We start from the raw sequence: 22,273 nt of genomic DNA on the forward strand, positions 1-22,273 counted from the left end.
GAAACAAGTCTATCTTACTCAAACTGAATTTTCAAATAGAACACACACACACACACACAAAGATTTAGAAATCGGAACTACAATAAAATTCCATTAGTACATAGGCAATCATAATGAGAGTTCACAGTGCGGAAATGAAGAGACTATTTTACTTAACGTTAAAGATTTCGTTTTTCTTGAGGTAGGGTCTTGGTCTAGCCCAGTCTGCCCTAGAATTTATTATGTAGTTCTAAGCTGGCATTGAACTCACAGTGATCATCCTACCTCCCCCCTCCCAAGTGCTGGGATTAAAGGCATGCACCAATACACCCACCTCCATTTTTAAAAATTATATTCCTAGATAAAAATGTACTATTTAAAATTTGATACAGATTAATAGCATTATTACCAAAATCTTGACCCAGTCTAATTTTTAACTGTTCCAGACCTATTGAACCTTAATGTGTGGACAGAAAGCTGTATACAGGAGCACTTTAGGCTTAGAATGTTTCAATAAATTTCCTTCTCACTTGCATTTTTCCCTCAATTACAAACTTCAGGCACAGTAAGTATAATTCAATAAAAATGTCCCCAAAAATTCAAAGGTTTCCCTGTATGAACACTGCCATGCATGCATACACATACACACACACACACACACACAGGCTTCAATATCTATAGCAAAGTTTACATAAAGCTTTAATGTTTCATGAAAATAGGAAAGGTGCTATTTGTAAATAGCACTATGGTTTCAAAAACACCATGAGAAGTACCAGCCACATTCACTAATTACCAAATGCTAAGCATACAGAATTTTAGATATCAATCATTCTGGCATTTTCAAACACAAATTATTTTAGTTGGTCCTTCTCTCCCTCTCCCCTCCTATTTACACTTGTCTCATATGTCCTTTTGTCCTTCCTAATCATGTCTTTATACCCTCCCTTGGTTACCATTCTAGCTTTACAGGTTATACCCACATTTTCCCCACCTTATATACACCACACACCAGATATTACAAACTATGATCTGTACATCAGAGAACATGCAGCTTTGATCATTCTGAGTTTGGGGTCACTTTGCTTAATATAATTCTTTCCAGATCCATTTACTATCCTGGAAATTTCATTTTTCCATAATGTTCAGCGTTTCCCTGTGTATAAATGCCACATTTTCATTGTCATCTATTTGCCAATGGGCATCTAAGCTGATTCCTTTTGGCTACTGTAAGTACAGCAGCAATAAACACTGATATCAAGTGTCTGTGCAGGAGAATGTAGCGTCCTCAGGGTATATGCCCAGGAATGGCACAGCTGGGACAAATGTTCTAATTTTTTGACAGCTTCATAATGGCTGCACTTGCTTGTACTTCCACAGCAGTGAATAGGGTTTCTTTTTTCCCTTACCCTCACTAGCATTTGTGTCAGTTTGACGATAGCCATTCTGACTAGGGTGAGATGGCATCTAAATTTAATTTGCATTTCCTTGATGGCTAGGGATATGAACTTTATGTTTTTAACTTTTTGTTGACAAATATCCATACATATAGACATTATGTCATGACCATAGATAGCTCCCTCCCACTACCTTTTCTTTTCCCCTTCCTGAATGCCCCCCCACACACCGGATCCCTTCTTGATTTCAACAAGTCTCTCTTCTATTTTGATGTCATCATTATTTTCCCCCTGTACTCACATAAAGCCAGATTCACAAGCTGGTACAGGCATCTGGAGCTCATTAGTAGATGGAAGAAGCCCTGGCATGCCCATACTCTTAATCTCTCCTTGCAAATTAAAAAAAAAAAAAAAAGTTTTTAAAAAATGAAGCCTATAAGCTTACAATTGTGTTTCAAAACAAAAAAAAAAAAAATTAGGTCTGGGTACTGGAGAGAGACGGCTCAGTGGCCAAGGGCCTTGCCTGAAAAGCCTAAGGACCTGGATTCAGTTCCCTAGTCCCCACGTAAAGCCAGATATACCATGTGGATCATTCGTCTAGAGTTTGTTTGCAGTGGCTAGAGGCCCTGGCACCCCCATTCTTTCTCTTGCTCTCTCTCCGTTCCCTCTTTCTCATAAATAAATTAATTAATTAATTAAAAATTGGGCTGAGGAGATAATAGCTCAGTGGCTTGCTTTCAGAGCCTGCAAGCCTCAGTTTGATTCCCTAGTACCCTCGTAAAGCAAAAGGCACCAAGTGGTGCAAACGTCTGCTTTGTTTGCTGCAGCAAAAGGCCCTGGAAAGCCTATACTCCCACCTCTTTGGTCTTGGTGTCTGTATCTCTTTCCATATATATGTACATACATATACACATACTTTATTCAGGCATGGTAGTTCTTGCCTTTAATCCCAACACTCTATAGAGGCTGAGGTAGGAATTATCATTGTGAGTTTGAGGCCAGTTTGAGGCCACCAAATGAGTTCCTGGTCAGCCCAGGCTAGAGTGAGACCCTGTCACGAAAAAATATATATATTTATTAAAAAGTTTTTTAACTCATATGTTGAAACAAGAATTAAAAAAAAATGTCTACAATGAAACACGAAGAGAACCACAGCCCTAAGCCACAATATCCTCATGATCATATAAATGACTTGTTAAATTTAAGTCAATGACAATACCATAGAGCATCAGCAATTCCCACAGAAACCTACGAGTTGTCAGGAGAATGCAAGTTTCTATAGAGAAAACCTAGATCCTTCTGCTCACTGCCCTCCTTCCACATGAAAGGCTTGAACACCAAATAAAACTTAAGTTTCTTGGGCAACAGAGACAGGGCAAAAAAAAAAAAGAGATTTTCTAAGAAACTATTATAAACTACAGAAGAGAAATCATCTACAAATAACACCAAGAAATCAACTGCCTGGAAGAAAGCAGGTAGTATTTATTTGATGGAAATACATGGAACACCATATCTGAAGGCCTGTTTTGTAAAGGCAGCATTGTACTAAGCACTTGATATACTTTTCAAAACTACCTCAAGTTTAAGGAGTAGCAATTTTCAGCATGCCGTGTGTTAGACTTGGATACCCATTTAGTTTATTCTACTTATGCAAATTGTCTGTCCTATAGCCTAACTGGCCAAGCAAGTCCTCACTGGCCTTACTCCAGCTGGGTGCCACAGCCAAGGTTGAAGTGGGAAGCCGTGGTGGCGGAGGGGAACTTTAAGGGAGGAAACATGACTAGCTTCTTCACTCTCTGCCTCAATTATTTCCAGAGGGTGGGAACCTGATCCACAAGAGAACACTATCCATGCTCCTCTCCCACACTTCACCAAAAGGGAAGCCAGGGAACTGCATGCTCCACTGGTTTTCTACTCTCCCAGCTCCTCTTTTCTTTTCTTTCTTTCTTTTTTGGTTTGTTTGTCTTTCAAGGTAGGGTCTCACTATAGCTCAGTCTGACCTGGAAGTCACTATGCAGTTTCACAGGATCCTCCAACCTCTACCTCCCAAGTGGTGGAATTACAGGCATGTGCCACCACACCCAGCTTCCTGCTCTTCTTTTCTTTAGGTGGCATATGCAAAGTTATAATAGGTCTACATTTGTATTATTCCAAGACATTCCATCTTTCAGAGAATGAGACTGTAATTATAGTTAAGTCAGTTTTTGTTTCCTGCTTTTTCTTTTCTCTAGATTTTAAAACCAACAACCATGCAATAAATGTTTTCGTTGGAAGGATGAACAGTAATCAGAAAACACCTCCTGATGAGGCAGATGTAAAATATGAAGTACCCAGCCTTCTTGAGATATTGATTTTTTTTTTAAATTTTTTTGTTTATTTTTTTTTGAGAGTGACAGACAGAGGAGAGAAAGAAGCAGAGAGAGGGAGGGAGAGAGAGAGAGAATGGGCATGCCAGGGCTTCTAGCTACTGCAAACAAACTCCAGACGCATGTGCCCCCTTGTGCATCTGGCTAATATGGGTCCTGGGGAATCGAGCCTCGAACCGGAGTCCTTAGGCTTCACAGGCAAGCACTCAAGTGCTAAACCATTTCTCCAGCCCAAGATACTAATCTTTTAAAAATGTCCCAGGCTGGAGAGAAGGCTCAGTACCTGACATCCTGATTTTGACCCAGTAACCACATAAAGCCAGATGCACAAGGTGGCACATGCATCTGGAATTTGTTTGCAGTAGCCGAAGGTCCTAATTCCTTCTAATTCTAATTCCTTCATTCATTCTCTCTGTAAACAAATAAAACGTGTATTTTTAAAAGAAAGCAAGCTGTAGGACATACTTTAAATAAAAAATTAAAAAACAGGGCTAGAGAGATGGCTTAGTGGTTAAGGAGTTTGCCTGTGAAGCCAAAGGACCCAGGTTCGATTCCCAAGGACCCATGTAAGCCAGATGCACAAAGGGCACATGTGTCTGGAGTTTGTTTGCAGTGGCTAGAGGCCCTGGCATGCCCATTCTCCCTCTCTCTTCTCTCTCGCTCGTGCACTCTGTTTAAACATAAAAAACAAAATTTTTTAAAAAGCCCTGTTTGGGGCTAAGGAGATAGCTAAGTGGATCAGAGTACTTGTCACATGCAGGAGGGCCTGAGACTTCCTGAGTTAGCTTCACCAAGACTCTTGTAAACAGCTGCGTGTGGACATACATATCTCTAAGTCCTACAGGAAGTAGAGATTGGAGAATTGCTAGTGCTTATGAAAACTGCAGCTCCACGTTCAGAGAGACTCCATCTAAAGAAAATACCTGGATGAGTGACAGAGGAAGGAAATCTGACGTTCTCCTCTGGCATCAGTGCATCTGTGAGCACATCTGCACAGACACACGTATATATCACACATATGACATGTTCTACATACATTAAAAAAAGAGTCCAGTTTGGCTGGTGTATTAGTCAGGGTTCTCTAGAAGAATAAAACTGAGAGAATGAGTACGTATTATAAAGATTTATTGTATTGGCTTACAGGAGCAGGCCTGAGTGGCAAGAATCCTGGTAGAGCAACTCAGTTCAAAAAACTAGGCTAGAAAGTTGGAGAAGCAGGTAGCTGCTCAGTCCACGAAGCTGAATACCTCAGCAGTCTCAATCTGGAACTGAAGGCCTGGAGGATTCCTGGAGAGTCACTGATCTTCAGACATGTTGGAAAGCTTTATGAAACTCCGTTCCAATGTCCACAAAGGGCAGCCCAAACAAAGTAGATGTTCACACAGGTGAAAAGCAAGGGCAGCCAGGTAAAAAGAGAACACAAGCTAGTAGCACAGGCAGCCAGGCCAAAAAGACACTGTGTTCTCTCCAAGGTTCTTTATATACAGTTCACTACCCAAAGAGCTAAAGGATTTCTTCCCTCAGTTAATCCTTTCTGGATACACCCTCGCAGATCTGCCCAGGAGATATGTCTCTTGATTCCTAATCTGATCGAGTTGACAACAGACCTTGACCATCACAAGTATATCCCTTGTCAACTTGCCACCAAACCATATCTCCTTACGTCATGAATGCTTCGTTTCCAAATAAAAGACGATCATGTCTAACATGATATAACTATCCATGTACAAACAGAAACACACTATTCTTCCTCTGTTCCCAAACAAATGGCAAGGTAAGAGGAATGCTTAGTCTCTAAAATAGGACAGAAACATCTGAAACTTTGGCTGGTATTTATAACTACCCTTTTCTACTATCCGTTCTGTACTTCCTCCAACTTCAGCAAGTACCTTGGCAGGTCCTGACTGCTTACCAGCAGAAGTGACACGAAACATCATTACTGAAGGGGTGGGGCATTTACCACCCTGCCATGATTAAGCTGTTCTAGTCATCCACTAATCTTGAACATAGGGAGGGCATGGTGTTATAGTCAGGTTCACATTCCTGGCAGAAACCTGACCAAAAGCAGCTTGTGGGGGAAAAAAAAAAAAAAAAAAGGTTTATTTTGGCTTACAGGTTCGAGGGGAAGCTCCATGATGGCAGGGGAAAATGATAGCATGAGCAGGGGGTGGACATCACCTCCTCACCAACATCAGATGGACAACAGCAACAGGAGTGTGTGCCCAACACTGGCAAGGGGAAACTGGCTATGACACCCATAAGCCTGCCCAACAATACAGCTCCTCCAGGAGGTGTTAATTCCCAAATCTCCATCAGCTGGGAACCTAGCATTCTGAATACCTAAGTTTATGGGGACACCTGAATCAAGCACCACATTCCACCTCTGGCCCCTATAAACTGATAACCATACATGATATAAAACACAATACATTCAGTCTGACTTTAAAAGTCCCCATAGTTTTTAAATCAATCACAATGATGTTCAAACATCCCCATAATCCAAGGTCTTTTAAGTGAGCCATAATACCAAAAAACCCAAATCAGCACAGAATAAACATTCATACTACAACAGATGGCACTGGGCATAGGAAAGATATAGTCAACCAATACAAGATTTAAAACAACCAGGGCATACATCAAACTCTGTCCAACAACTTTAGTCAGTGAAAAGTATCCAAGTTCAGTTATTTTAACCAGCATTAAATCTCTGGAGTTCTAATTCCACCCCTCCAGCTGGGCTACTCAGTGCTGGAAAACTTCATCAGGGCCGGCAGCTTTTCTTATCAGCCATCTCATCTCGTGGTCCCAGCTTCTCTATTGGGTCTGGGCTTCAACCCACGGCCCATCCTCACGGCTCCATCAGGTCTCCAGGCAGGCATCCAGCACTGCTCATGGCCATTTCCAAAACACAATAGTGTGTGGGAAATTCAATGACCCTCTCTTTCCTGCATTTCTTATACTCCTTAATACCAATCTGTTAATCCAGGGGGAAATAAAGCAGACTTTGAAGAACAGGACACTCCTTCAGCATTCAGGTCTTTTCAAAAGACTACATTCCTGCTGGATGTGGTGGGCACGCCTTTAATCCCAGCAGGTAGAAGTAGGAGGATCACTGTGAGTTTGAGGCCACCCTGAGACTACATAGTGAATTCCAGGTCAGCTTGGGCTAGAACAAGACCCTACTTCAAAAAACCAAAAACAAACAAAAAGACTACATCCTTTCTGTTGTCCCAATGCAAATCAGTTGACCCAAGCTCAATGGTTGTAATCTCTCATACAATTACAGCTTAATGGGCAGCACTTTGGGCCTAAAGATTTCATTTTTGTGCCATATCTCTCTGTTCACACCAGTCCATTTCTATGAAATGAAACCCTGCACAAATTCTCAGGACATGGGCCTAACAGCAAGCCTCTCACACAAACTGCTTCCAGCCTAGTCCAGGCAAAGCTCTTTTGCACTCTCATTAGCCAAACCTACAGTCCATAGTTCTTTCTGAATTCAGGTCTTTCAACTCTGACCAGAATAGTCCATCAAGCTATATTTATAGCACTGCAAGGTGTCTCTTAGGCCAAGGTTTCAAATTCATACACATTCCTCTTAAAAATCAGCTCCATAAGACCAAAGCTACACAGTCAGATTTCAAGCAACAATGACACCGTTCTCTGTACCAACTTTACTGTTGCAATGAGGTTCATATTGCTGGAAGAAACCTGACCAAGAGGTGCTTGTTGGGGGAAAAAAGGTTTACTTTTGCTTATAGGCTTGAGGGGAAGCTCCATGATGGGGGGGGGGGAGAGGAGTGGGGAAATGATGGCATGAACAGAGGGTGGACATCACTTCCTCACCAATATCAGGTGGACAACAGCAACAGGAGACTGTGCCAAACACTGGCAAGAAGAAGCTGGCTATAATAACCATAAGCCAGCTCCCTCCATGAGGCATTAATTCCCAAATCTCCATCATCTGGGAACCTAGCATTGAGAACACCTACGTTTATGGGGGAATCTGAATCAAACACACATGGTAACACCAAGAGGCATCCTAAAGATTCCCCAGCAGTGCAAACATACTCTTCCTTAACCTCCACTGTGAAGGAACAGTCTAATTTCACCCTGGTGGTATGGATCAATCATCCCTGCTAGCACTGTAACTCTTCTCTTAGCCTGTTGACTCAAGGACATCAGAAGCCCAAAGAAGCTAGCAAAGTCTTAGTTTCCAGTTCAACAGAATCTTCTTCATGCCTTCTGGCAGAAGAATTCCCCTCTCTGGAAAGAAGACCTCTACAGGTTACAGGTGAGGTTACAGGAACAGGAAGCAAAATTTTGGCTAGTCAGTCACATGGGATGATGTCAAGTGGTACCATTCCATTTCCATCTTCAATTCTTGGACCTGTGAATCTTGACTATAAGGAGAAACAGTATCATATTTCAGACACTGATTCAGAGCATATCCAATCTTCTGGAGAACCCTGGCCAGCCTTCCAGGCTATTGCCACATACTTGGTACTGTAACTGTTTCTTTAAAAGACCATTCCATCAAGCCAGCTGCTTCAGAATGGTGGAGGAACATAGTAAGACCAACGAATTCCATGAGCATAAGCTCATTGCCACACTCCTTTGGCTATGAACTGAGGTCTTGGTCAGAAGCAATGCTGTGTAGAATACCACGACAATGGGTAAAGCAATCTGTAGTTCTGATAGAAGCACTACCTGCAGGAAAGGTTAAATCCAAACCCAGAGTAAGTGAATAAACATCTATTCCAGAAGAACAAAACCCTGCCCTTCCCACAAATGGAAGTGGCCCAAAATAATCAACCTGCCATCAGGTTGCTGGCTGGTTAGTCAAGGGAATGGTATCATACCAAGGGCTCAGAGCTGGTCTGTGCTACTGGCAGATTTCAGCAGTAGCTATAGTCAGGTCAGGTTTAGTGAAAGGAATCCTGTGATGTCAAGCCCATGCATGACTTCCATCTTTGCCACTGTGGTTCATGGGCCTACTGGGCAATGACTGGATGACTGAGAAATGAGAATGATAGCTACAAATACAGCACATCATCTTATCTACTTCACTATTAAAGTTATCCTCTGGTGAGGTCACCTTTTAATAAACATCTACACAGGACACATTTATCTTTACATCCCTTGCCCGTCCATCTAGAGAGATCTATTTACATATCATTTCCCCAGATGTCTTCCACAACACCTTCTGTGCTCTTCCAAGTCCCAGATCATCCATACAAACCACTGGCCACAGCCCATGAATCACTATATATAACTGATCACCCATTTTTCTTCCCTAACAAAATGCACAGCCGTGTGCACTGCCTGAAGTTCTGCCCATTATGAAGACTTCCTTGCTCCACTATCCTTTCAGGATTGTCCCAGGAAGGGGCTATAATGCTGTGCTGTCCACTCCTGGGAGGTGCCTGGACAGCATGTAGAATCATCTGTAAGCCAGAATCTGGTCTTTTCTCTCACTCACATGATCATAGGGCACACCCCATAATATCAGAGGTGCAAGCTTGAGTTCAGAAGGCATTGTAACAGGAGTAGGAGTCACAAGCATTTGAGCAACTTCATGTAATTTACTTGTGCCTTAAGGACTTGGTTGAATTCAATCACACTGCTTCTATCTGATGACCGACTGCTGTACATGCCCAAATGCATAGCTTGGTAGGTCAGATAACACACTCAGCTCATGATGAGCAGCTTAGTTTGCATGGTCATTTGGGGGGCCCATTGTCAAATGTTTCCACTAAGGCCCCACAGCAAGTCAACAGCTGTCTCTCAAAGGGAACAAAATTGTCTGCAGATGATGCCAACGACTGCCCAGCATGCACTGAATCTCTGAGTTTTATCCCAAGCACCTCAAAAAGTAGAAAGCTGCTCAGATTTGACTAACACCTTATAGAAACTCTGTGGTCCACTGCCTGCAGTGATGGCTCAAGTGGTTAATGTGCTTGCCTGTAAATCCTAATGGCCTGGGTTCGATTCCCTAGTACCCTTGTAAAGCCAGACGCACAAAGTGGTGCATGCTTCTGGAGTTCGTTTGCAAGTGCCCTGGTGTGCCCATTCTGTTTCTCTCACTTACAAATAAATATGTTAAGAAAAGAAACCCTGAGGTACAATTACCTTACTATCTACTTTGAACACTGCTTAATAATCTTTCATTTTTACTCCATTAATGAGATAGGTCTAACAAACAGCAGGTATATAAAGTATTTTACTAGCAGTACAAAATCATTCTACCACTTTCTATTAATCAACGTTGCTGTCCTTTCTCTCTGTGTTTAACATACCAAGGGTCTGGCCAGAATAAGTGTGGGTCCTCCTAAAATTATTCATATTAAGAAATACCTTAAATTTGAATCAAATGATTACAACACACCAGAATATCATTCTCTCCCTACTACCAAGTACTCTAAATTATGTAGCACTGGGCTGGAGAGAGAGCTCAGTGCTTAAAGTGCTTGCCGGCGAAGCCTGAGGACCCAGGTTCAATTCACTAGTACCCACACAAGCGAGATGCACAAGGTGGTGCACGCATCTGGAGTTCATTTGCAGTGACAAAAGGCCCTGGTGTGCCCATTCTATCTGCCTCTTCCTCAAATAAATAAATATTAAATTATACAGCACTCTCACTGAAAGAGTTAAGTTATTAAAATGCTAAATAGCTTTAATCTTTCAGCTAAATAATCACTGCAAATGATATGTTCTTAGTTTGGGAAAGATGTCTATACTCTCGGGAGCAAAAGTATAAATTCAAGAACATAATCGGCTCTTAATACTAATAGTCACATTGAAGCTTTAACTATGCATTTAAATTAGGATGTCTCTTATTAAAGAATAAATCAAGGACACTGATGCCAGATCAGTAATCTTAAGTGTTATCTTTATATAAAATATCTACTCTTGATCTGCATAGTAAGACAGTATTTTTAAAAAGTACTATTAACTATCTTATTTACCTACATGGAACTGCCAAATGAGACTGTACTTATGGTGACAATACTTCTAAATCATTACCGAGGATATGTGATTTAACAATAAAGAATATTTAAGTGGAATGCCATCAATTTTCTGTGGGTTTGAGGCAGAGCAAAAAGATGAAAAATTATGGGGACACAGAAAAGAAAAGGAGCCCTGTTACAATGGAGTCTGTTTGAAGTCTGCCAGCTGAGAATCAAGAGTTCCAGCACAACTGACATTTGCTATGAAGATTGTATATACATAGAGACAATATTCCTTTTATATAAATACTCTCAAATAAGACTGTTAAAATGGCAACAACCAAGGCTAAATGTCTGGGCATATATGACACCATCTATGGCCTTACTCCTCTCCTAGATATTTCCGGGGAATCTCACAAGCAAGACTATGAACTTTTGTTTATAATGAATATATCTTCTTGCATTCCTGTGATTATCAATTACATTCCTTTACTATATCTCAGAATCTATCCTGTCATCTCATTTAAATTTCTTAATAACCCTTTTAAAATAACAGCTTTATAAGTAACCAAAAATTGTGCATGACTACTGTAAAGACAAGAAAGCTGGACTCTCCCTTTAGAAGGCCATGCCCACAACTGGGTAGGCCTCACTCTTTCCTAGATCACCTCTACATTATCTCCTGTGCTCATTCATGTCTGTGCTAAAACTCCCTTTTAATCAACTCCAAGTCTGCTTCATATTGGTTCATTCAGAAAATGCTTTCTATGATGAAGTCAAGGGTCTGGCTTTACCGGAGTGGAAGTCTCTGAAAAGAACTCAAGCTGCTGTGGGCAGACGCATGGAGTCTCTACCCCTACAGCCACTGACAGGTTCAAAGGAGCACTTCAACTGTCTCTGTGACCCCAAGTGTATGGCCCTGTATTGTATGCATGCCAAAAAAAAAAAAAAAAGAATCTGAAGACTGGGCTGCCCAAAAATGTACAGCTCCAAAGAACTATACCTCAAAACCCCTTCATGTGCTTTTGTCATTTTATGACCATGAGCTCAGGTTTAAAAGTTCTAACTAGCCACACTGAATAAATGTGTCCCAATAGGACTGCCTCAGAACTTTCTCCAGATTCTTTTCATTTGGGGAGATTTTGTTTTTAAGCTTGAAAGTTTATTTCATTTTTGAGACAGGGTCTTGCTACATGGCAGACTTGTCTCTCACACTCACTGTCCTCCTTTCTCCACTCTCCCAATGCTGGGATTACAGGTGTGCACCTGTTTGTCAGAGTTCTCGTTTGCAAAACTGTGTATATCAGAAAGTCACTTATAGGCACCTGCCACATAGTAAGACGCTAGACAGAAGTCAAGTTCCAGGTCTGTGCAAATACCAAAGAACTGCCAGAGAGCTCCAACTGCTCTCTCTACACCCTAAAGACAAACTCAAGATCCACCCCAAACACACCTTGGGGCTGGACCCCGAGATCTAACCCTCAGTGACCTATCTCTTCCCCAAGAGGCTCTGCCCACTGGAAAGTGAACTGAAGCCTGAGTCTATGGGGCCCATACATTTAAACCACTACAGAGTCTCCTTGGAAAGCAAAGTGGTAAGAAGGCAGGAGGCAGAGCTAAGCATGAGGTTCATGAGGGCACTAAGAACCCAAGATCAGGGTGGACCTCTCATAAGAAGCACTGAAGCAATTCTTCAAATGTTAAACAGAGTTTTCAAGCACTTTTAGCCTCATTTAACCTTTCCTGAGTTTCAAATTTAAAAGCTACCTGTATCCACTGTAGCAAGCAGCACATGTAAAGAGAAATTTTTTATCTAGGAAGCATATATTTTCCATCAAGAAAAAGAGAGAAATAAAGATACAGGTATTTGTAAGTTACAGAAGAAGGGATAGTTATAAAAAACCCACATGATAATTTGAAAGTAATTCACTAAGAGGCAAGAGGGAAGTGAAAGCCTTAAAAAGCAGACAGGACTTAAGAAAGCCACACAGAAGAATGGGAAAGTGCTATGACATTTTTTTTTAAAAGGACAGCCAAGGCCAAGCTCAAGTTATGAATTATAAATATAAAATTCATAGTAAAATGTTAAAAAGTTACAAAGGATATATTGTTGGGACAATTGATGAAGCTAAATACAGACAGTAAAATTAAGTAATATTATTTCACAAATGTTAGAATCCTTATTTTCATAACAAACAATCTCACAAGAGAATATCTTTGTTTCAAAGAAAACACAGCAAGTACTTAGGAGTAAAATTCCCCAGCTTGTTAGAAAATGATTGACACACTGTCTGACAGTGACATAGCAAGTGAAACTGGAACTGGGAATACAGCAAAGGTAGAGGGAGGGAAGACCAGAGAGCTCCTGCACTATCACACAATTTCTATATAAGTCTAAAGTAAAAGCAGAAGGAAAAAACGCAGAGAAACTGACAGCTGTGTCAAAAACATAAATCTACGTGATTTTTCTTCTGGTAGCTTAGCTTTAGAAGAATAGATGACAGAATTGGTGAAACATTAAAAGCCAAGAGTACTGTCAAAAACTGGAGCTGGGCTGCAGAGATGGCTTTGCAGTTAAGGCACTTGACAGCAAAGCCAAAGGACCGAGGTTTGGTTCCCCAGTAATCACACGAAGCCAGAAGCACAAGGTGGCATGCGTCTGGAGTTGGTTTGCAGCGGCTACAGGCCATAGCACACCCATTCTCTCTTTATCTGTCTCTCCTTCACTCACTCATAAATAAATAATAAATATGTTTTTAAAAAACTGGAGCTGAAGAAAAGGGTGAAGCCTGGTATGCCCATTTTCTCTCTCTGTACTTCTCTTTTAAATAAAAAGACAAATAGATGAAGTATTAAAAAAAGAAACAAAACCTGGAGTTGAATGAAGGAAAGCATGTAGCCAGAGATTTTGATGCTGGAGGTCTCAGGAGTGAAAGTAGAGTTGTAGGAGGTCCCTTCCAGCAAGGCAAGTAGGGTACTAGCATACATTATGTTAATACTCAGGAAATGTAAACAGCTCCACAATGAGGCATTACTACATCCACTAGGACAATTAAGATCTAAAAATCTGATCATACCAAGTGCTGGTGAGAATACATGATTGATGCATAGAAGACAGTTTACAACTTAGGTTCTTGTTGAGGGAGGGGGAATGAATACTGGAGATCCAACCCAGAGCTACACACACCCAACACAGCTATATCCCCAGGCATTTAGCAATTTCTTGTGAACTTGTCCTATGACCTAGCATTCCCCTTATAGGTTTCTACCCAAGAACAACAAAAACACACCATAGAAACTTATTTACAAGTGTTCATAAAGTATTCACAACCGCCAAAAGGTAGAAGAAGCAAAGCAGTATCCACAGTTGAATGAATAAACAAAATGGGGTATGTATATACACAATAGAAAATTATTCAGCCTTGGGCTGGGGAGATGGCTCAGCAGGCAAGAGTTTAGTGCTCAAGCATGAGGCCCTGAGTTTACTGGCCAGAACCCACATAAAAAGCTAAGCACAGTTGTACATGCCTGGCATACTGGGACTGAGCAAGGCAGATAGGAAGACCGCTTGGGTTCCCTGGTCAGCCAGCCTGACCAAAAATGGTGAGCTCCAGGTTCAAATGACACTCTGACTCAGGAAAATAAGGAAGAAGAGCAATGGAGGAAAACACCAGTCATCTTCCTCTGGCCTCTATAGCGTGTGCATCTACCCACATGCGTGCGCGCACAAACACACACACACACTTATTCATCCCTCAAGAGAAATGAAGACCTGACATGTCATGACATTTATAAATCTTGACATCACTGTGCTAAGCAAAAGTAGACAAGAGAAAAGAAACAGGTAATTGTATATGACCTCACTGAAAGTACCCAGAATAGCAAAATGCAGATAGACAGAAAATCATAGGAGAACAGATTGAGGAGTTATTGTATGCAGTTTCAGAGATGATCTTAAAAGTTCTGAAAGTCAGGCCAGTCAGGTCAGTGTGACATGTGCTTTAACTGAGCTACTCCAGATTCTAAACAAGGAGGATGTTTTGGGCCAGGCTGGGGAACATAGCTAGATCTGTCTCTTTAAGGGAGAGAAAAAAAAAAAAAGAATAGGTTACCCACTTAAAAGTGGTTCAGGGATGCTAAGGAGATGTGCTCAGAGCTTGTCATGCAAGCATAAGGACTGGAGTGCAGCTCCCTGGGGGCTTGCTACCCAGTGTGCAGCTCCAAGAACAAGTGGGAGACCCTGTCTCAAAAAAATAAGGTGGAGGGTGACAGAGCAAGACACCCGACACTGACAACTGCTCTCCACACGCACCAGCACACAGGTGCATGAGAACTTGCACACATCTGTGCACACACACATGAAATGACTCAGGGTCTAGGGATATAATTCAGTGGCACGGAGCTGATGTAGAAGGCTCAAGACCATGGGTTAGATTCTCTGCACTGCAAAAATAAACCAGTATCTGATACAGTGTTAAGCACAGGAGAGAAAACCTCTGAATCAACCCTTCTATATCTTTTCTTTTCATTACTCTGCATAGAAGCCTTCACAGCTCACCACTGCTCACAGTCACACCACTCCTACACATCCTCAGTCCCCTGGCAGCTCTTTCCTGTTCAAGAGCTGCAGGTGGGCTTACTAGACAAGAACAGCGTGGATGTGATTTGCTAAAAACAAAGCTTTGGCTGGAGTAAGCTAAAACCAGCTATTTCCTAAAACAATCTCTTTCTTTGTTCTCTCATCCCAGGGTTACTCCTTAGGAATAAAGCTTTTGGGGCTGGAGAGATGGCTTAGCAATTAAGGTGCTTGCCTGCAAAGCCAAATGACCCAGATCTGATTCTCCAGTACCCTTGTAAAGCCAGATGCACAAAATAGCACATGCATCTGGAGTTCATTTGCAGTGGCAAGAGGCCCTGGCACACCCATTCTCTGTATCTCCCTCTTTCTCTCTCAAATAAATAAATAAAATATTTAAAAAAAAAAAACAAATAAATAATTCCTTTTTAAAAAGCTTTTGCTCTCTAGACAAAATTTAAGGAGACTCCATAGGTCTACAGGCAATATCAAATATACTTAATAAATCATCAAGATGTGTGTCTGATTTCACCGTTTCTCATTTTGACTTAGAAGTTATTTTTCTCACTACTGATATTCTACATCAATAATTCATAACAATCCATGAACTTAGTAATACATGGTACTAACTTATAGAATAGGAAGTCTTCAAATTAAAATTTTTAAACCTTCAACTCTTTTATTAAAGGGAAACTCATGACTTTTTGGGTGGGGGATTTTTTTCTTTACTCTAATTACCTACCTTCACCTCTGATTGCAATTAAGAATTCAACCCTTCGGGGCTGGAGAGATGGCTTAGCGGTTAAGCGCTTGCCTGTGAAGCCTAAGGACCCCGGTTCGAGGCTCGGTTCCCCAGGACCCACGCTAGCCAGATGCACAAGGGGGCGCACGCGTCTGGAGTTCGTTTGCACAGGCTGGAAGCCCTGGCATGCCCATTCTCTCTCTCTCCCTCTGTCTTTCTCTCTGTGTCTGTCGCTCTCAAATAAATAAATAAAAAAATTAAAAAAAAAAAAAAAAAGAATTCAACCCTTCATTAGAAGAATAGGTTCAGTGGAAGAGGGTTAAGAAAGCAGAAACAACAAAAGGCATGGAGGGATTATGATCAAAACACATTATAAACATGTATAAACTTTACCAATAAAAACATAAAAAGGGGGCTAGAGAGATGGCGCTTGCCTGAGGACTCATCTTAGAATCCCCGGGTCCCATGCAGCCAGATGCAGTGGCACAAGCACACAACGCCGCACGTGCACTACAAGGGGGCGCACGTGTCTGGAGTTCATTTGCAGCATGCTGAAGGTCTGACACACCCATTCCCTCTGCCTCTCTCTCAAAATAAAAAAAAAAAATGTAAAAAGGAAAATAATTCAATCCCTTTAAAGAAGTACTATTAGTAATATTTACCTTAATATTTCAAAAGTCCCATCCACTTTGTATTTAATGGTTCCAACATATCTTTCAAAACTACAGACAAAAAAAAATTTTTGTTGTTGTTGTTCAAAGGAGGTCCTTTTATTTAAATGTTATAAGAGGGATGACAGAAGAATACAAGAATAAAATACTTGGGATGAAAACTATTCCAAATAAACTATTTGGTTTTTCAACATTTCCTTCTATATTAAAGATAACTGTGATGGTGAAGTTTGTATTTTGTAGTATTTTGTATTTGAGACAAAAAACAAAAGCAAAACAAAACAAAAAGCTCCTATGCAGCCTAGTCTACAGGCTGCTCACCATGTGTTCACACACTTCACACACCTGATGCACAGCGGACCACTACACATGGTCTAGAATAACAGCTATTCAAGGAGTCATTAGCTTTTCCAACAGCTCAGATAAGGTACTTTTACTGTCTGTCTAATATTGCTCTAACACAGCTTGATCTTAAGTTTTTATTAAATGTGACCAATTCAATAGTTTTGAAATTCAAAACAAGCCACATATGAAAAACTATTTTCACTTTTCCTGTCCCACTCTTTTTCTTCTTGTATTATGGGTAAGTTAAGTCTTACATGTTTTTTGAATATTAAAAAAAAATTCCAGAAATGTTTTTGAAAACATTTGTTTTCCTCAAAGCACTTTTAAGTAGAAAGTTCTGAGCTTGCCCTAAAAGGAAGAACTACAAATAGCTGGTTAAAAAATAAAAGTGGAGAGGTGTGATAAAGGAAGTCTGCACAAGTAAGCAAGGACCAACTTAGGCACAGCTCAGCAGGATCATCATGGTGGCTCAGTCTTTTGCTGCAACTTGTTGGCCAACCTGGGCTAGCTACAGTGAGACCCTGTCTCAAAGACTAAGCTCAGTGGTGGGAAAAGGACTTTGGTCTTACTTTAAATGTGCTGGCTACTTACCTACTTACCAACTGAGACTACCGGGTAACTTAGCCTTCTGAGATGCCTCACTGTTAAGTGAGGATAGCAATTCTTAGCTTTTAAGGTTATTTGGGGACTAGCTGAGAGAATTTTTAGCCTGGAATTAGCTGGCATTATTACTCATTCTAGGCAGTTGAAAGTTCAAAGGGCAAGAAGAAATCCCTACCACAGACAAAACTGCGCAGTAAATAGTGCATTCTAGCTGCCAAAAGTGAAGTAGAGAGCAGTGAGGTGGCTATTTAATAACCTAAGCAAGAAATCACAGTGGCCTGTGCCAAAGAGGTAGGAAAGGAAGTAGACAGGTTTACAATTAGGACTTTTGTGGCTAATTTGGGGTGACAAAAAAAATCATTAGAATGTGATGCCTAGGTTCTGGCATGGATGGTACATTTGGTGAAATGGGTATCTTCAAGTAACACACACACACACACACACACACACACACACACACACACAGGGTTCAAGACTCAGATCTTGGAACTATTGACATACATGGGGTATTAATTAAAGACATGAAACTAGAGACTACCAAGAGAAGTATGAAATGAGAAAGTGTTAAGAATCCTATGAAACTCCATTACTTGATGGTTATAAAGAGAAACATCTGCAAAGGACACAAACAGGAGGAAACATAAGCTGTGCCAGGAGGGTTTCAAGTGAGTTAAGAGTACCAAATGATACTGAGAAATTAAGTATAGGACAAAAATCTGTGAGGGGAAGGGACTGAGAAGCTTGCACAGGGTAGGGAAAAAAACAAAGAGGGATGGACCTGCTGTCTTGTACTTAAACACTATCAGCCACAAAAATGCTTTAAGTTATTTCTAATTGCATCCAAAGAAAATCAAATTCAAACAGATTCTTGACATCAGTTCATTAATAAGCACTTCCTAAGGTATCAACGAAGAGCTTACCTCCTAAAACATTTACCTACTTTCATAAAGAAGCCATATAGGAAAAACATTTCAAAATAATTTATTATTTCCCATTATTATTATTATTCCCATATTATATAAAGTGAAGAGCTCCTGCAAACAATGTAAGGTTCTAGGTTGTTTCCAGTTTTATTAACTTACTTTTAATTTTTTTTCTCCTTATGAGGGAAACAAGATCAGTATATTCTCCTGAATCATGAACAGTAGAGACCCTGAATGCATCCCACACAACCCCCTTACCATTTTCCAACTCATTCTAAAAGAATAAAACACAGCTATTGCTAGTCATATCTTTCCCCAACATCTAGGTCAATTTAAGAATTCTCTTCTCCCTGTAGAAAACTGACTTTTAAGTCTTCCCCTGAAATTTATGAACTAAGAAGAGGCCATTCTCTAGTTGTCAACTACAGACCAATACAGTAGAGAAAACATTAAAATTTTATTTTCTCAAAGTTTTAGTGTTCCACAGAGCACAAGAACGGGTAAATCTTTACGTTGGTAACTATTAAAATGTAATCAATAGAGACTATATATTATATATATATATGATTATATAAAATGTATCTTCAAATCTGCTTGATATAGTCAGATTGAGTTTTATTAAAACAAGTACATTTTCTCAAATAGTTATGAGATAAATTAAAAATATTTTCCTCTTCTATTCCAAACATCAAGTCAAAAAAGTAACAAGTGGCAAAATCATTCTTCAATCATAACAAAAAAAACTTTTAAAATACAAACATATACCTTACCCTGAAAAACAGTAACAAACATTCAATATCAGCTATGAAAGTTATCAATAAATTCAAATGAAAGTTTAGATAAAATTTACTTACATTGCAAAATGAGATGGACTAATTAAAAAACCATACTGCTCAACTACTGCTTATCATGCTCATTTATTCAATTAGTACTTGTCTTGAATTTTGCTTTAGAACAACTTTTTACATTTATTCTGCAACATTTATCATAACCTTTAGTGACAGCCTATCCCACTGAGCAGCCTGTGCAGTCAACATCCCTCACAACAAAGATGCCCTGAAAGACAAGACAGTCTGGCACCAGTGTGTGGACAGTTACCTTTTTATCTTTAAACAAAAATCTCTGAATACCAGAAAAGGAGTGTAATGCCACTTTAGACCGACCCCAGGACTATATACACAAATTTTTAAAATGCAAAATTCAGAAATGCAATGACAAAGGATATTCATTACATATTCAAAGACAGGTAATGTCATCTGCTCTACTTCAGGCAACTCTCTAAAAACATTCCTGATAAATGTTCTTAGAATAAAATGCTCCTTTGGTGTGTGCTTACAGAAGCAGCACATACTGAGGCAAGCTGGCAGCAACAAAGCCAGTGTGAACACGAAGGCCTGGACATGCTGAGTGCAATGCACATACTAAATCAACGCCCAACAGAGATGCACAACTGCTCACTAGAGTGATTAAAACGTCCCCAGTTTCCTTTAGCTAATTTTCATATCCAGAAAACAGATTTAGATTCATCTCTACATTGGAAAATGTGTTATCTGCTTAGACAAAAACTAAGCAACAACTCAGAAAGCTACAGTGGTACATTGTAATAGACAATTTAGGATTATCCATCAGGGAAATTCTGAAGACATCCTGAAGGGGCAATACAAACAGGTATATAACCTTTTTGAAAAGCAATTTGGCCAGTTGAGAAGTCACATCTTTTGGTCTACATAGGTCCACTACAGAAGGGTTTTTCCTAAAGAAATAAACCTCTTATTAAAAAAGGAAAGCATTTTAATGATTCACCCACAAATATCACTGAAATACCATTTAAAATGAAGAATTAGGAATACGCTAGCAAATAAAAGACTAGGTTAATTAACATTACACCAACTTCAAAGAACTCCATGGTTTTCAGAACTAAAACAATTTCAAAATGAGGCATTTAGTGATGAGAAACAGCACTCATTCACAATTAATATAATTAACAGAAGACTGAAAAAAATGAAGCCATGAAATATTACTGTGGGCACATCTGTGAGTCTGCCTGGATTTACTATAGTATTGTTTAGGCAGCTGAAAAGCGTTTGTTTTAAAAGCTTCGTGGGATCCGGAAGGAGCAGCCTGGCAAACACAAGCACACAGGGTAAAGTGCTCGGCTGGCACTTGTGCTGACCATTGGAAGGAACTTTTATACCTTCAGAAACGAGTGCAAAGGGCACAGCATAAAGAAAACAGTCTCCAAGAAAACGTACGGTACTGAAGCACACTCCCAATTACTTCCTATGACAGACGTGTTAATAGATCCACAGACACTTTTCTCCCAAGTTTTAGTAACCTACCTATAGCTTTTAAAAATATAAATCCATTCATTTCCTGCTTTAAGAGGATGTTAATCACTATCTCCACTTTCACAAGAACCCAAATGCAAGAAAGCAGTTTCACTTTGCTATATGTAATATAAATCAATGACCATTTTACAAACAAAGTTCAAATTGTGAGATAACCAAAATGTCAACATATTGCTAAATTTAAAATATCCTGGAGTTAAAGGGAGTATATTAGGGATAAAAAATTAAACAGCTGACATTTCAATTCTTTAAAAAGAATAGATTTAGAGCTACTACATGTTCTTATCTTTAAACAACTTAACAATCTTTGATTTAAAGAAAATGACATCAAATTGATCTTGTTAAGATGTCATTTTAAAAACTGACAAATGACTACTTCAACATAATAAAAAGCCTGTTACTGGAGATGATTTTGATTCTAATATTTTTAATGGCACTTACACTCTAAGCTAAAAATAATAATAAGAAAGAAAGAAAGTCAAGTTTGATTCTCTGAACACCTATTTCCTGTCCAAACAGCCCTTTTGTTCTGCTTGCCTGCTTAATTTTAATGTTCAGTTTGTATCAGAAAACAGAAACAAGGACAAAATCTAGTATACACAAAAGGATAAAGGAGCCAAAGTACAAAATACAGGACCATGAAAGGATTAGAACAAAAATCCTACCAACAAAACCTCCACAATTTTCTGTTTGCTTCACCTCAGATTAACTTCACTTGAAGCTGTACTCCAAAGCAACCAAACCTGAACACCAAGCTCCACCTTCCGCAATGCTAGTGGACGAGGAGGCAAATCTCCTCCCTCCCAGTGTGACTGGTAACTGTGATTGGATCCAGCTAATATCCATTATTTTAAAGAACTTTTCCTTGCTAGCAGGTTAGGTTAAACACACTAAACCCCTGGATAAGCTGGTTTCTTAAAGAAACAGTAGGTAATGTTCCCGTTTACCCATCATAGGCTATTTGCTTTCTCTTTTGTCTAGGTGAAAAGTACAATGAAATCTCACAGAGGAAGCTTTCACTGAAAAACCAGTGATAAACTGTTTAACATATATACTTTTAAACATAAAACATTTGATATTTTATAGTCATGAAAATGAGTTATGCTTTAAAAAAAAAATCCTGTTTTAACACAGCTCAAATTTTACCTGAAAATTTTAAATATCTACACAAAATCCATCACAAAATTTTGCTAGGAGAAACAAACCAATATATTCTCTAAGACTTAGAAAGAGCCATTAACATAGGAGAAAATACACAGCACTACAAAATCTCTAATGCAGAAGAGTCACTTCTGAGCTATCTATCAAATTCACTGACATGCTCAACATCACAACACGGTGAACAATTCTCAGCGGCAACAAGGATTTGTACTTCC

At 39.7% G+C, this 22,273-nt stretch overlaps 1 protein-coding gene across 5 annotated transcripts in view; it reads right to left on the minus strand.

Annotated features, from left to right (window-relative positions):
* Positions 1–22,273, minus strand: part of Zfand6 (zinc finger AN1-type containing 6) — a 70,363-nt gene that overhangs the window by 37,890 nt on the left and 10,200 nt on the right. For 3 of the 5 annotated variants that reach the window (XM_045145855.1, XM_045145856.1, XM_045145851.1), the window contains exon 1: positions 21,563–21,658. The exons of 1 other annotated variant lie outside the window; for it this stretch is intronic. The gene's annotated coding sequence lies outside the window, so the exon portion shown is untranslated. Of the gene's footprint in view, positions 1–21,562; positions 21,659–22,273 lie in introns of those variants that run through there. One more of the 5 variants, XM_045145852.1, reaches the window with a different exon arrangement.

This window comes from Jaculus jaculus, chromosome 3 (assembly GCF_020740685.1).
Source record: "Jaculus jaculus isolate mJacJac1 chromosome 3, mJacJac1.mat.Y.cur, whole genome shotgun sequence".
In the NCBI taxonomy this organism is placed as follows: Eukaryota; Metazoa; Chordata; class Mammalia; order Rodentia; family Dipodidae; genus Jaculus; species Jaculus jaculus.